The sequence below is a fragment of the Polyodon spathula genome, chromosome 16 (genome assembly GCF_017654505.1).
Source record: "Polyodon spathula isolate WHYD16114869_AA chromosome 16, ASM1765450v1, whole genome shotgun sequence".
In the NCBI taxonomy this organism is placed as follows: Eukaryota; Metazoa; Chordata; class Actinopteri; order Acipenseriformes; family Polyodontidae; genus Polyodon; species Polyodon spathula.
In genome coordinates, this window is record NC_054549.1 from 6036232 (window position 1) to 6051543 (window position 15312).

Consider the following 15312-nt stretch of genomic DNA (forward strand, 5'->3'; position numbering starts at 1 on the left):
TTAATTGAAAGATTAAGCTTCTGATTTATTTAACAAAAAAACACATTCCTGTATCATTTCGTTTAAACAGAAAAAAATATATTTAACATATTTCAATGTACAACAAACCAAAGAACAGATAAGGCATTTATAACCAAACAGCAAAATGCCAGTTTAAGCAGAGGATTGCTCAGTCTGTTTACAGTACTGTTAGCACTGCCACATGCTGTCTCTCTGTGGCACTGCAAGCTGAAAAAACATTTGGAGTTCCTGCAAACAAACAGTGAGTGGCAGCACTGAGTCAAGGATCAGAGTCACTCATAAGAAAACATTTTGTTTTTATATCCAAGAAACATCTATTATTCCCTGCACCATGCCAAATAACCATTAAGGCAGTTTAAAGAACATTAAAGAAACCACAGCAGTAACTGGCACCAGAGTTCCAGTAAAAGAACCAAAAAACACAACCTTGTTTGAGGAACAGCTAAGCTGCTATTAAATTATTTCATTACTATAATGGTAGTACTGTATAAATACCTGAATACTTTGCAGCAGTGGCAGTTACCAGTATTTGCACTTTATTTATTGTTGTAAGAAACAGCAACTGGAGCTCTGAGGGCTATATCTGAGCTTACATTGGCGAAACAAGGAAGATGTTTCAGTTTTATTAAATGCAAGAGGTTTCAGTATTTAAACCTACAATTTCAGTGCCAAGGATATAGTTTTGCGCTAGCACAGATGCCAACACGGTAAGGTGTTTAGTGCTGTAAGCTGCAGCTCAGATAAGCAATAAATAAACTGACCTCTTGCCAGACTCAAGAGGAGACAGGATTTGTTTTTGTTATGTGTTAGCAATGTAATACATTACTGTTTGCTTTTAAGCTTGCAATTCAACTCTTCAAAGCAAAAGCAAATATCAATAGAGCAGAGCACTCCATTCATTTTCATAAAATGCAAAGTTCTTAAATCAAGTTCAATCAGAATGGATATACGCCAATATTATTTTTAACATTAAAAGAGCTATTACTATTGACTGAAGAAATACAGGCCTACAGAATATTTATTGTACAAATTAATGTCCATTGTAGAAACAGTGAACAAATGGTACAAACAGACCGCATTAACAAACCTCCTGTAATATGCATTGCAATTATGTATATATATTTTTTTAAATACACAGGAAACCATGACCTGTGACAATCTGCATTACAAGGACAAAGTAGTAAGGGGTTCAGACTGGCAATTTTGAAAGCACGCCACTCTTCCAAAATAACAAATGCAGTGTATCAATTCATCTTTTATGTAATCTAAACATAATTATATTATTTGAATTATATAACAGCATTTCATCAAAAACACAAGTGAATTTAGACCCCATGACCTTTCCCTCCCAAGTCTAACGAGTGGAGATGTCTACTTCGTTGCTGAGCCCTAATTGTGTTTGCATGGTGCAAGCAGCGGATCACTGAATCAAATCATCAAGATAAGTACTCAAGTATGAAAAGCACAGCGAGTGAGTTGCATTTAATAGGAGTTGATTAGAAATTGCAACATTAAAATTGATTAGCAAACACTCTGTAGAGCATGCAACCATTTTGTTTCATCTGAACAACAACATGGCTTTCCTGAACATGCTATCTGAAGTCTACATTCATTTATGCCTATATACCAGTCGATACCAAAAGAAATAAGGCAAAGCAAACACCTGCTTTGTTTAAAAGGGATGAGAGAATTTTATCTCAATGCAATCCAAGGTGAAGCAGCCTCTTGGCACCCTGATAAAGCAGGCATTCTGGATTCCAAAGTCACACTTATTTTGCACAATAGAATCAGTTTATCCAGAAATCCGAGATACAGCTCAACATTCTTCCACTGACTGCAATATGACACAGGTCGTTGGCTATTCCGGTTGTTGTTTTTTGTTGCTTGTTTTTTATTTGTTTGTTTTACCCCTGGTGACCATAGAATGGTTTGATCTGGCTGTGAAAGGGGTCAGATAAGCCATGCTGAAGTGCTACCCTATCAAACAACCACACAACCGTACACAACTGCCACTTGTCACTCCAAGCAAGATTACATGAACCCTTCTTCCTCTTTCACAGACAACGAGCAGGTGTGTGGTTTACAAAAGGAGGATCAAAACAGTGACGAAACCTAGAGATACTAAAAGAAAAGGCAGACGAGAATAACACAAGCCCCAGATTTTATAGTAAGCTGCTCTGCACGTACACCGACTTGTTACGCGAACCTATTTTTTTTCTGTTTTATGGCATATCTATTTGATTGGGTAATGTAGTTGTCTCTCTCTACAACAACCACGTGCTGTCTATACCATGGTCCTAATCGTGGCAGGTTTTATGATAACATGATGTTTAAAAGGGTAAATCCACTGTAAAAGGCTTTTTTTTATTAACCCAATAGCTCAAAGTCGCAGTAGAACATGAATGAAAGCTACAAGCAATACCAGACTCTCTCTTGTACATGTTAACAGGAAACTCATGTTTATATTTAGACTGAGCCTCTCTATCGGTCTTACTCAGCTCAAGTCTAGTCAAGATTCAGAAGTGTCGGCAAGAGTAATCTCCCAACTTTCATACAAAAAAACAAAACAAAACACAGTGGAGTTAAAATGTAAAAAACTGATCAGGTGGAGTCAGACTGGAATAGAATGCATTCACAGTCCGGTGAAGAACCATATGGGAGGATAGATCAACTTTTAAAAAGCGCAACTTTATAATTAAAATACAGCACATGATGACACTTTAGGTTGTCAGTTAAGGACTTTGTATATTTCATATGTATAAGTGTTTCCATATGGCCCTTATAAAAGCATTCAAAATGGGACTGGAAAAGCCTAACCGGCACACATGTGCACAGCAAGAGGGGTTTAGAGGTTTGAGGCATTTTGAACTTTCAAAAAATGTTAAATATGATAGACTAAATCAATGTACACAATGGAGGCTTTACTTTCAGCTGACCATATGCCAAGCTTCATTTATCAAAACACCATTTAGCCTCATAAACAGGCTTACGAATGTAATGATGCAGCGTACTGTACACTAGATCCCATCAAAGAGTTATGATTAAAACTTACGATACTAAATTCAAGGTTCTAATAATTAATCATGAACAACTTCTCCTTACAAGTTTCAATATTAAATCCCCTGTAAGAGATTACTCTTGGTTCAGGAACTCCTCTGTTAGTTCTGAGGAACAAATGGAGTGAGTGGTCACAGATGGTACCCAGGCACTGACAGGTCCTTTGTGCAGTTTAGCCTCTCTCTCGCTCTCATTGCATACAGTATTTAGATATTAAATCTCAACTTGCTTTGAAGGCAATCTGCCCATCTGTCATCTCTGCTCTATATTGGATTTGATGAGCATTAGTTAGTTCAAAGTAGTGAATTTCACTGTAAGAAAACCAACAGTTTACCGTTAATGCTATGTTACAGTATTATCCTTGAGGCTAATCCGAGGCACTGTAAAGTACTGTACATTTGAGAAACAACAAAAGCCTTACTGTTAAAATTGGCATAAAGTATTTTCAAAAGCATTCCATGATCAAAATGGAATTTTTTTTTTTTTTTTTTACTGCCCAAACAATGTATTATTTCATAAAAACAACATTAACTGGTTTAAGTTGTACAGCAATAAATCAAACTTCAATGTCAGTCAAAACGCACCATAAATGTGAATTACTGATGTGTTACCAATTTTAATGAAGACTGTTTTCAATGGACTGACCAAAGCAGGCTGAAGATGGAGTGTGGAGGACAGCAGATAAAGTTTATTTATTTTATATATATCTTTTTAAGTTGCAACAGTGACGAACACTACCGACACCCTATGAGAACGATAAGCTGCAATGTTGTAAAAATGCAGAACCTACAGCCCTAGATTTTCCACCAAACTCAAAAGAAAAACACCAAGTTTACCACCTACTGTACCACAGCACACAGAAAGAATAAAATAAAAACCACACACATCATTGGAATGATTTAGATAGACGCCCAGCCTGCTGCTTACTCTAGGGAATGCAGTTCTGAACTCTTGAGGATAACAAGGAAATGGCTTTACGCAGCCTAACTAGAAATGGTTGACGCAGTACACTGATCTTTTGCCACCAGGCAAATTCACATACCGCTCAGTACAATGAAAAAGACAAGTACCAGCACACACCCATTTAGGGTTGTACTGACTAAAAACAAAAGCAAATCATATCATATTTTCAGTGTGTTTACCAACAAGGTAGACTGAGCACAGTTTACACCTATATTTGTTCATTTTAGAATGTTATTCTCAGTAGTAGTTTTTGTCCCACCACAGCAGTGAATCAATATATTAAAGATTGATTTTGCAAGTAAATAATAAATCTACAACTTTTACAAAAACTTTCACACAAACCAATAAAAGTGTTCCCTCAAACCCTTGTGTATAAACAGATGTTAGAATGTGTTGTTTCTTACTTCCCAGCAGGAATCAGAGTTTGCTCACATGCATCTTTTTTTTTTTTGTTCTGATTTAACATCTAACATTTTATTAACCAACAAAAGCTTTAATGCATTACGTTTGCAGAGTACAAATGGCACTCTCCTAATCCATCAATGCTATCAAGATCAGAAGCCAGGATGCTTCATGACAGGCAAGTAACTGGCAGATTCCACAAGCCTCACAGAGCCCACTCACTATAACACTGGATCTCCCCCACAGATTACAACAGATACAACATGTATGAAAGATAAAATTACTTGATAGCTTGATTAGCTTCCCAGTAATGCTATAAAATTGATAAACAAGGGCAACAGCTAAATGAGCCCACATGTTGAACAAGCGCAACTAAAACAGGAACTATACTGACCACAATCCTTACCAGAGACTGATGACATATGCTGTACTGCACATCCGATCCTTAAAGTAAACCAAGAATTTCACCATATTTTAACATTTAAAGAGGGCACACAATACCAACACAGGAAACAGCATCCAAAGAACCTCACAAATTCAGAAATCTAATTGAATTAAAGACTGAATGCTTTGCAAATGTGAGCACTAGATGAGGTGTATACAGCACTGTAACCAGGCTACTGAGTAATATATTGCTAAACTGCAATCCAGATATTTTACAGAGACAAAAAAAAAAGGAGTCTATGTCTACCCACAAAAGGGGACTTTGCATGTAAAGTGTACACTATACATGCAATCAGTAGAGGCTCATATTGTGTGGGTGTAAGCAGTGTGTGCTTTGTCTACGACTGCAATCTATCTGCACTAGAGATAGAAGATTATTTATAATAGTGGCTTCTAAGAAGTCAACTGTATTGCACCTCAGGGTTTATTCAGTTGATCTAAACAGTAATCAATCTACTGTACATACCACCGCTTAAAATCATTAAAAGGGGACTCTGAGAAAACCAAGCTCTCAGTTGAATTTCTGTCTTTAAAGCAAAATGAGTAAATGTATTATGTAACCTTCCATGAAAATGTGAGCCTTTAAAAAATATTTATAAAAAAATACCTGTTTTTTATATATATATCACAAACTAAAATGGTAACCTTGCTTTTTAATGACATCTGATGTGCTACAAACAATCAGTCAAAGTAACAAGGCCAGATATCCACAAAGAACCTAATCCTTCCAAGAATGCAGCAGAATTCATTTGCATATCAAACAGTAAATCCAAAACACATTTACAAAGATTCAAAACACGTCTAGATTTTTCTATAAATTTGAAACGTCACACCAACCTAATTTTAAATTATTATTATTATTTTTATCTCCCCCAGCGCTGACTCAGAAGCCAGAATTTCTAAATCTGTTAGTTTATCTAATGACTGAACCATCTAACGAGAGCTTTTCAAATAGAAAGATGCCTTGATGGCTTATCTTGGTGCACAAACCTGGCCACAAAGAACCAGCGGCTTGATTGAGTGCAGTAATGGAAGGCAGGAAATGAGAAGTCTTGGTTAAGCTGCAGATAATCGATCAGTCTATTCAGTCAAGTGTGAGCTGAGCTGAGAGTAAGCAGCTTGGGGGTATTAAATATTGCTGCTAGGACAATGCAGACCTCTATGATCGGTGTAGTATAAACACCACAATAATATAGCAAAAGAACAAGAGGCTTTTTTTCGCGATTTTTTCTTTAAAATGAATCTTTTGATGGTTTCATAACTGGTTTAATACACACCTTTCGTTTCCCCTGTAGCAAACAGCAAATAAGTCATTCTTGACTAGAAAAATTAGTTTGCGTTTAAAAAAATGGCTGAAGATTCAGAATGTGAAATGCATCGACAGCTGTTTGGGGTCTACTGAAAGGAGCCCGATTTGTCTGGAAGGAAGCTTCTTAAACCACCACCGTGATGCAACTGAGGCATATGCATTCCTCTTTCCGAATTCTTAAAAACAGACACAGACAGACAATTGTAAGATCTTAAACTGTTGTCCAATCTGGCAAGTTTATAGATCCCAATCTCTTCTCTTCAAGTGAAGGTCACCTTGTTCACTAATGATACAAGGCGGTGGGTGTTCTTTATTTGCATTGTTTACAAACACAAGTAGTGTGTAGGTAAAATACATTTCGATCGAGTGTGTAATATTTGAAATGATTCAAGATATTTGAAATCATGAGTTAATTATTGCAGCAACAAATTGTTTTTATTTTTTTTTAAACATTATTACTGGTATATTAAATGGACCGTGGCTTGCTTTTCTAAGGTGTGCCTTGCAACAATAAAGACAAGCAGAGAAAGTGCTACCTTTCTGTCGCTTTAGTTTTTAATTAGAATGTCATCTTGTGAATCTGAATCCATTTCCCTCACTGCATTACTAAGTGGTCCTCAGCTGTAAAGAATGAATGTGCCTGACCTCACCAGGGGTGCTGATTGCAGAAGCATGAATCTAGTTATCTATGCTTCAAGGTCTGTATGCAAATCCTGCTCTGTGGAATAATTTAGAAATATAAAAAGGAGGTTGTCAACCTGGCTGGATTCAGTCCTCCAGGAAACATTTATTTAAACACTGTACATATTAAACAAACTCCAGGCAGCCAGTGTTTGAAATGAGGAAGTGATATTTGCAAGAGAGCGTGTGTAAAACAAATTCACAATTGCACTTCGCACACAGGTCAGGGGTCACTGCTTCCTCTCTGTCTCTCGTTTATTCACAGTATGATGCCTTTCTGCTCTATTTCACTTTTCTTTTGAGTTCCACACGGCAGCGGCTTGTTTCTCTAGGTGTTAACCCTGGAAGCTAAAAGGGGTGCTAATTTCTAACACAACTCTGACACCACAAACCGGCCTACTCTCTTTTTCTCGTTTTGTTATGCTGTAGCAACAGTTTTGAGAATAAATGTTCTTTAGGCATTATTCATGACTGAGTCACTTTTGGAGAACAAGATGTAACCACAAGGTACTGTCATGCTCCTTGTCAATCTGATTTTTTTTTTTTTTTAAACAGTCATTTTATTTGAAAATTTTAAAAAAATAAAGACAATGAAATTATACAGGAAAGGAAAGATGTTTGTTTTATCAAGAAAAACATGGCCTTCATATTTACAATAAACAGTATTTCTTGGACTACCTTACCTAACATGGCATTTATGCAAATAAGTATCTGTGAAACTAGCCACTGATGATGAAAAATAAACAAATGTTTCATTTATCCACAAACAGCATTGCAACCTAAGAAAACACATTAATCCTGGTCACACCAACACTGAGGAAAATCCTACAAGAAAGTAAAAGGAATCGAACAGTAAGATGTATTCTTACATGTATAATAGATTACGCTTTGATTACAGATCATGGCTATCTTTTAACCAGCGTATTTCTAGCTGCTGTTTGACACGTTATTGATAGCGCTCCAGAACATTGTGCTTGATTTGCATTTCTGTTGCTGCAGTACATGCAGTGTGCATTGTAAATTACACACCCCCTCTGTCAGACATAATAAGCCAGCAGTTACCTAACAAATAGTGGTGTTACAAGCACATCCAATATGCTGCGGTAATTCATTTCTATTAGGTTCTCAAAACGCTGATCCTTTAAAAAAATAAATAATAAATAAAATTATTTCTCAACAGCACCAATCTTGCTATCCCTGAATGCTGCCATTAAACCTGTACAAGAACCCTGAATTTGTTCCCCACTACTGTGTCTCTCAGCTGGTGATTTTTTCACAGCCAACAGACACTTTAATGCAAACTACAGTACAGCTGGGTTAAACCACTGCATCTAAGTAATGACACCAACATGAGTGGTGTAGACTATTAGAGGTTACATTAAAATCACAAATCTGAGAACAAATATGTCCTACATCTCTGGAACCAAGGTAAACAAACAAACAGCATCTTGGACATTTATGCACTGAAATGGATTGCTTACTATTTTGCTTTAAAAAAAACAGTAAATGTACCGCACCTATATTTACAAATATTATAAATATAGGACTTACAAAAATTGGCTCAAAATAAGCACCTTCCTAAAAACAGAGAGAGTAGATTTTATTAAATTTACATAAAATCAGATAACAGAGTTCAAAATACTGCTTGACAGTAAAATGCTCCCATATCAAATGCCTTCATCCACAAAATTAGATTAGACATTTGCCAATTTGTCAAGTCTAAACATTTGATGAACCAATAAAAAATAAGCAATGGATTCTGAAAATCAAAAATGCACTACAGCACAGGGGTGTAAATATTGTAAAGCCATTTCCACTTGGCAGCTTTGCCATTTTTCTCCTTGCGTTTCCACCCTCAAAAACAAAACTATTACCATCCAGAATACGAGCCATAAACAGAGATTACATACAACACTGCTATCATTCGGCATTTAAATGTCATTTACACTACACGGTTCACACCCAATTACTGAACTCAGCCAGCTACAGTATCTACCGCTTCCATTAAAACAAGCAGTGCACAGTGGTCTGGCTCTTTCAAGTCAACGCATAGTTTAAATAGAAATCTCACCTTTTAAATATCAGGGGGCACTTTGCTCAGAACCTCTCTGCAAGAGGTCTGGTGCGCTAGCAAACACACTTCAACTTTCTAAATACTCTACTCTGATAGAAATTTCAAACACTCAGAGATACAGAGGTGGGGATGAAAACAACACTGAAGCAAAATCAATTCTTTATTTTTTTCACTACAGGATTCTGTAGCTCGTGCTCCATCAGCTGCCGGAGCAGTGACTGTTTCTAACAGGGAAACAGAGAGGTACCAGATATAAAGGATACCTCCAAAAACAAAAACCTGTGTGTGATCTTTTATTTCAATGACATGGGTAAACAAGACGCCACAGCAGTATTTTCTGCTAGTGCTCACTTATAACAACGTTCTTTGTCCAAATTCTGTATTTCATTGAATCAACACCAACAGATTGTCGTTAAATTAGCAAACACACAGATCAAACATTTAGTGCAATGTGCACCTACAATAAACAATTTGCAAATACAATATACATATATATATAGACACACTCATTATACACACACTAACTAGTTGAAGGTGTTTTGTTCCCTGCTCTTATGCACCAGTACAAGCTGTGTTTGGGTAGTACAACTAGTGCCCCTACAAACATTACAGCTATTACTCTGGTGACCTCTAACACGCTGCCTTGTCTGGTTTTACCACTAACAGTCTGTAATGTTTACAGTGCAAATAACTCAATACTGCTGTCAAGGCAGCCAAAAAACAACATGAAATGCTGAAGCTGGGGGCAGTCCCATATTAAACTAATTGCTGAGAGAAAATATCAACCCTTATATGTACTATATAGGAAGGCAGACAGTTCATTATAGGTTCAGCCTATATTTCACATGTAGCTATTCTAAAAAGACCAGAGGGAGACAGATTTAATTTACAAGGTGTAAATTAAAAGACACAGAACAAGTTGTTACAAATGCAGAGATCTAACTGTAACCATGAATGTTAAATTTGGTAAAACATGAACTGAAGTATATTCAAAATGCCCTTTGTGTAGAAACTATACAACACACACGTGTTCTGTAAACACAAGTTTACATGTTTCTGCAAACCGTTTATATTTATAATAAAACACCTTTGTGTAAGTGCAAAACAAAAGTAGTTTTTATTATGTGTGATATTAGAAATGAACTCCCTCCCTGTAGTCTCAACATGCCTAGGGGCTTAAATATATCAACACAGCCAGGCAGTAAAATTGCTTTCTTAAATGCAGAATATGAGTGCAAGTACAGTAAATGATCCAAGCTTAACAGTCAGTACTTTATCTTAAACCTATAAAGAGTTATTCTCCTGCAAATGGAGAGGGCATTTCAGCAATCCACAAAAAGGAAGTAAAGTTCAAAGCCCGAGGTTAGCAATCACAACAGTATACTGAACTGTACTCTGTTCATAAAACACAGCTGGGTCCATCAAGGGCTGCGTTTCAATGCCAACGAGTCCTGTTAATTACAGGGAGGGACAAAAATAAGTAAATAAGTTTAAAAAAAAAGCAGGACGCATAGTAGTTCCTGTATACAGTTTATTGTCCTTCAGGGATGAAATCATTTATGTGGTGTTCTTTGCAATCAAGAAAGCAAATTGCCTTGTTTTGATAGCCAATCTGTGCTACACGCACTATCGATTATCAACTTTATTATTAATGTTTATTTGTTTCCGCATATTTACAGCTACAGTACATTTGAACATATCAGGTAAAGTTTTAAATGCATTATGGTATTTAGTGTATAAATGAATGGTGTTCCAAAAGTATATTAATTAAAATAAACAGTATACATTTCAACATAATGTTAAATTAAAGGGAAATGATACACACTGTGTACTGTTCTGTAAAACCACAATTAAAAAAAAAACAAAAAAAAAACAGTTTTGTTAGTTCCTAGTTTGCACAAAGGGCTAGATGGAAGGTATGTCTGCTCAAGCAACATGTGAATTACTGTGTTAATCAAGCATGTCTGTATTGGCATTAACGCACTGTGACTGAACTGTGACAGGTTCAAGAAGATGGCGGCATCAACAATTTTATTTTGTCACAATGGTTTGTATGCCCTCTGAACATCAGACTCATTCATGACATGGTTCCACTCCTTCTGGCCATATTTGGCAATGACATTAAACCTGTGCAAATATATTAAGCACAGTACCAGTAGATGACAAATAAATACAGTTGCCATGCCAATTTTTTTAATTGAAAATATACTGGATCTACAACCACCACCTGGTTAGACTTGCAATGCAGAGCAGTATTGAATTCCTTGCAAAACAGAATCAATGGCCTGCGGTTCTTCAGGTCAATCAATTCTGAAAGAGCTAACACTGAGTCAGGATCAGCTTACTATCCTAAAACACTAACACAATTTAGATTTGAAAAAATTATAAAATCAAACACACACACATATAGGTTTGATGTTGCATTTTAGTACATTAAGTAGGTTCTCACTTAATGAACATGATAAATGGGAGCTGCACAATTATCCATAACGTCATCCCATGCTGAATATAGTCCACCACTAAGCCTTAAAGGTTTGTAAAAGCTAATTTGCAACATGTGCTCTTTAATAGACAAAGCTGTCCTGCAAATGTGTGAATCTGATAAGAGTGTAATTCTCAACTTCGACAGCTTTTATCAGCAAGTCAAGCTTTAGCTGAATTTTAAATTACCCTCAAAGCAAAATTAGCAGCAGGGAGAGAAAAAATACATATCACAAAAAAAAAAAAAACTAAACAAGTTGCAACCGAAAATTTAGCAATCACTTTGACATGTTTTCTGTTAAAGCTAAACCAATCTGACCCATGGCAATCAAATTATTTTAATGAATTATCTTGCGTGTCGACCTTTGAATTGTAACAATGGATCTCAGGAGCTTTCATTGACAAAAATGATAGAGGACCAAAATATTCCACTGATGACCAGAGGAAATATTTAATTTCTAGTAATCCAAAAGGTCAGAAGCATTATTAAAAATGACTGATACACTTACTGCACAGATGGTTAAAAGAAAAAAAAAGGCTAACAGCATTTAGATCTTGCCACAAATCAGATTTCACTGAATTTAAAACAACCGGGCTACATTATCCGTTCAAAGACATACCATTCATACAATTCATTACAATACTTGCATTAAAATCCCTGTGATTAAGAGGTTACAAAAGCAGGTTTTATTATAAGCATATGACTAAATATTGTAAGCTACCTGTTCAAATGCACAAAAGCAGTAAAATAAAAATCAGCATTTGCTTCAGACAGCTGGAGTTTAATTAATCACTTAAAGGATTTTACATTAAAAGGACAGAATACATGTGCCTAAGAAAAATTGTGTCCTTTTTTTTCTCAAAACAAGAGAATTAACAAAAGGGATTCATATGGTCTGAATAATTTTAATATGCACCAAATCTCTTGCCACCACTGGCAAAGCAGCAGCAGTCAAGGTAAATCCTGTTTAATGAAAACACAGAGAGGTAGGCTTGGTTTAATAATTTAGCCCCACGTCAAGAAGCTGGTATTGATCCCTGTTTTCAGCACAGTAAGAGAATGTTCTCTTCAGCCTTCTAGCCCAATGATACCATCAGTGAATTTAATCACTGAACCAATACTGCCATACAATCCAAAAACTGTCACCTCTCATTTTATTGCATTCCTTGTTCATTTTTCCATATACAGTACAGTTTGCCCACAGTATGTAGATTCATCCTTGTCTCTCTGGTAACCATAGCAGCATTATTAGCTGGCTGTACTTTATTGAAGGTGGTAAGAATTTCTCATTTGCACATACACATGTTACATTTTGTCTCATCCTTAGCTCTGCAATTATTTTATTAGTATTGATATCTTAATAAAAATCAGGTTTTGGACTCAGCACTGAACCAATCCGTATGAATCTGTGTCTAGCGAAGGGTTTTGGGGAAAAACCCGGACATTGTTTTAAAAGTGGAAACAACGTGGGCAAATATTAAATAGAATGCATTTCTAATAAAATCAAGCTGGGAAATATGTGCTTTACACAATGTACATAGCTGCATTTAAATGTGTCATTACAATGTACAGCATTAATGTTTCCTTCAATGGAATTTTAATTGATGGATGAAACAATAAGCTGTCTCTATCCCATTCAAGTTCTGTATATTAAATCAAAAGCCTCATAAGCAAACATTTGGAATGTTGTAGCAGATATTTAGCAACACCAGTCAAATGCAAGATTAAAATGTTTCAATCAAGAAGACTTAATCAAAATGTAAGTGCATTTGATGCATCAAGGCATTTAAATAAAAAAGTATACATTATACTAATCTCAGAGACACAAGAGGTGAGCTACTCTCTATGCATAAGAAGCAGGTGATACTTTTCCTAATGTGTTGAAAACATCATGCAAGCAGCATCTCATCGCCACAGGCAATTAGATTGTTTTGTTGTTTTTAAAAAGACATGCAGAGAGATAATAATGCAGTTAAATACTAAAATGCACTATTCAATATTGCTGCTTTGTTACTTATTTTACATTTTTTATGTGTTTCTGTATTACAGAATAATGATCCGCTATTATACAGGAACTAAAGTCACCATGAGCATTCTTTCCATCACAGGGCACTCGTGGCATTTCACAACTGTCTTTTTATGCACTCCTGCTTTTCCATCTAGACTATAGATTGTTACAAGGCCCTAGGGCACTACAGCTGTATACTCTATTCAAATCAGGCTTCAAGGAGAAAGCATCAGTGTCAGGACACTTCAATCAAGTAAACATGCAGGCTCAGAAGGGCAACTGAATCACAACCTATATTTATTTTTTTCTTTGCCTTTGATATTTCAGAAGGACTGTTTCCAGTTTTGAAAAGATGAAGTAACAATTTTCTATGGCCTTATTTCAGAGCTGCCAACCCAGCCAACCCTGCAAACATCTTCTGATATTTTCATTTGTGCAACAGCCTCTCAAAGCTTGCAGGGGAAAAAAAAAAAAAAAAAAAAAAAAAAGAAATGGACAAAGTACATGGCCATAATCACTCTCCTGTGTTTTCAAGTACCCTGCTTAAAGGTTGGAACTGGCAAGCTAGCATTGCCTATTAACACGAATTGTAACTGATGGTGCTGCACAGTGGACTCATAACTGCATTTCAAAAGGTTAAATGGAAAAAAGAAATGACAAAAGGCATAATCTGCATACTGTGTAGAATTAAAAATGTAAAAAGATCACACACATTATATATGTTTTTTCTTTTTTTTTTTTTAAGTATGGTTTGTTCATTTTACAGTACTTCTTTATATCATGAAGACACTGTCATACATAAATTGATAAAACACAGCCTTGTAATGAAATATCAATGATGCCAATGTGCTTTCTGTTGAGATCATTAGTGTAGGATTTGAGTACAACAAGTGTATCTGGCATTTTAAAGTGTATTTTCCCATATGGAGTACAATGTTGTATGGGATGGCAGACCAAGTAGCACCAAGCAATTTCAAACAATGATATAAAATACAAGGTATTACAGGGAATGACTCAATTTAAAATGCAATTAAATGAAAGTGTACCTTTTATAAAGGTATATTTAGCAACATCATTTACATTCTGCACAACTGAAACCTTGCAGGATGCTCTGTACGTCTGATGATCTCATTTAAATGAAACATGATAAACTTTTGTTAGTTCACACATTAATGCACACTTATTTGCATCTTTATGAAAGCATTTTTAATTAGTTTATGAAACCCAATGATAAGCACCGAATAAGCAGTATGAAAGAATTACATTGAGTACATTAACATTTTATGCATGAAAGAGGTACTGAGGATTACTCCCATCGATATCATCTTTGGTTTAACTTGAAATTCTGTCGACTGTAAATATTGTTAAAATAGGTTTATTTTACTTGCACACCCAAAGGGATGAATATATTAGGCTTTCAAAGCTAAAAAGTTTAATTGACTTAAACAGAATTGTATGAAAGCAGAACCATAGTTGTGTTTCTACAGTAGCAGAATGTACAGGACTGACTTGCCTTTAAGTGGTTGCTTTGCAGACATTTGTACAAAAAAAAAAAAAAACTATTTCAAATGCATTTGTTGTACATTTTTATGAATAAACCAATCGATCACATTTAATGGGTATTTAGGTTTTTGCTTTTTTTTTTTTTAATTGTCAACTACAACAGCCCCCATTCAAATCCAGCCATACTAAAACCATCATTAAAACACAGGAGTATCTAGTATAACAAAATAAAAATGTTCTATCTACATTATCAAATCAATATACATTATTTAATTACATAGTGCATAACACCAGATTTTCCTGTTCTTGTTTATGTTTTTAATTACGGACAAATTTCTCTTTTCTTTTGTTTTATATTTATTATTTTT

At 35.5% G+C, this 15312-nt stretch overlaps 1 protein-coding gene across 4 annotated transcripts in view; it reads right to left on the reverse strand.

The window, feature by feature from the left end:
- The window catches only part of LOC121328822 (arginine-glutamic acid dipeptide repeats protein-like), a 124043-nt gene that overhangs the window by 51807 nt on the left and 56924 nt on the right, over positions 1 to 15312 (reverse strand). The gene's annotated exons all lie outside the window — the stretch shown is intronic.